Source organism: Wolffia australiana, chromosome 6, assembly GCF_029677425.1.
Source record: "Wolffia australiana isolate 7733 chromosome 6, ASM2967742v1".
Classification (NCBI taxonomy): Eukaryota; Viridiplantae; Streptophyta; class Magnoliopsida; order Alismatales; family Araceae; genus Wolffia; species Wolffia australiana.
In genome coordinates, this window is record NC_135840.1 from 1,533,607 (window position 1) to 1,535,021 (window position 1,415).

Genomic DNA, 1,415 nt, shown 5'->3' on the forward strand with positions numbered 1-1,415 from the left:
ATTCGGATAAACCAACGACACTAATTAGTGAAATTAACTCATCACTAATTACCCCAAAATCTGAATTATCAACTGGCGCCGTTGCCGGGGAGCACGGTGATTTTTTTTAGTGAATTTGTATTTTTTCCTCTTTTGCCAAAGTTGAGGGCAGCTAACCCTCAACAAACGGTACTTCTAACTAGTTTTTTGGAGATTGATGGTCTTAACAAGGTCTAAGGCTGGGACTAGTGTTGAGGAAGATCTAGACACTCAATATCCTACTCTTCCAGCAATACTTACAGCTCAAGATAAAGAAGAAGTCGATATGGCAGAAGATGGTCAGCCACAACAAGGGAGGAGAAGGACGATGCTGGATAGAACTACTCCATCAGGAAGTTTACGGCAAACCGGCATCAACATCAATGTAGGTGAGGGGGTTATGTTTAGGTATGACAATGCCCTACTTAACTCTCTCCCTGAATTTACTGGTCATTCTTCTCAAAACCCCTTAGAATTTCTTGATGATTTTCACATTCGATGTTCCTCTCAAAATATTCCTGGTTTAACTACTGAAGCTTTAAAAATGAAATATTTTCCTCTTACTTTGAAAGATAAGGCTTTCGCATGGTATAGAAATTTAGGCATAACATTTAACTCGTGGGAAGAAATGCAGAATAAATTTCTACATAAATTTTATCCCCTTTCCAAAACTAATTTTTATAGAAAAGAAATTCAGAAATTTTATCCCCATGATCATGAAGCATTTAATGAATCATGGGAAAGGTTCAATGAATTAATCCAAAAATGCCATCACCATGGAATAGAAAAATGTCAGCTAGCTGAAATTTTTTATGAATCACTTCCTGATATTTTAAAAAGTAAAATGAATCAAATAGCTGGTGGCTCGTTCTATATGGCTTATGAGGATGAAGTCTTTGATCTTTTGGAAAGGGTGGCTGAAACTGACCTACAGGAAATAGGAGCAAGTCAAAATGGAAGAAATGCCAACCCAAAACGAGGAGTGCTGCCAGTAACTTCAAAGGAAGCTGATCTTCATGCAGGGATAAGTGAAACCAACAAGAAACTTGAAGAATTAACTTCCACTCTAAAGAATGCTTTTCTCCCTAACTCACCCCTTGTGAAAGCACAGATTTGTTCTATATGTTCTAGCAGAGATCATGAGGATGGAGCATGCCAACTTGGAGAGGAGGAGGTCCATTTGTTGAACCACAACCAACAGCCTTGGGGAGGACCAAAGAGGACCATCTACAACAACCAAGGAATCTACTCCCAAGGAACCAAGGCCCCTTTCCAGCAACGAGTCCAATTCCAGACCCCACCACAGCAGTCTTATCAAGCAGCTCCACAAAACCAGGCACAAGATTTGTCCACTCTAACACCTGTGATCTCTCACATGATAGAGCAGTAGAATCGAA

At 39.7% G+C, this 1,415-nt stretch overlaps 1 pseudogene; it reads right to left on the reverse strand.

Annotated features, from left to right (window-relative positions):
• Positions 1–707: 707 nt before the first annotated feature.
• LOC144705031 (small nucleolar RNA R71) lies at positions 708–801 on the reverse strand (annotated as a pseudogene).
• Between the last annotated feature and the right edge of the window lie 614 nt (positions 802–1,415).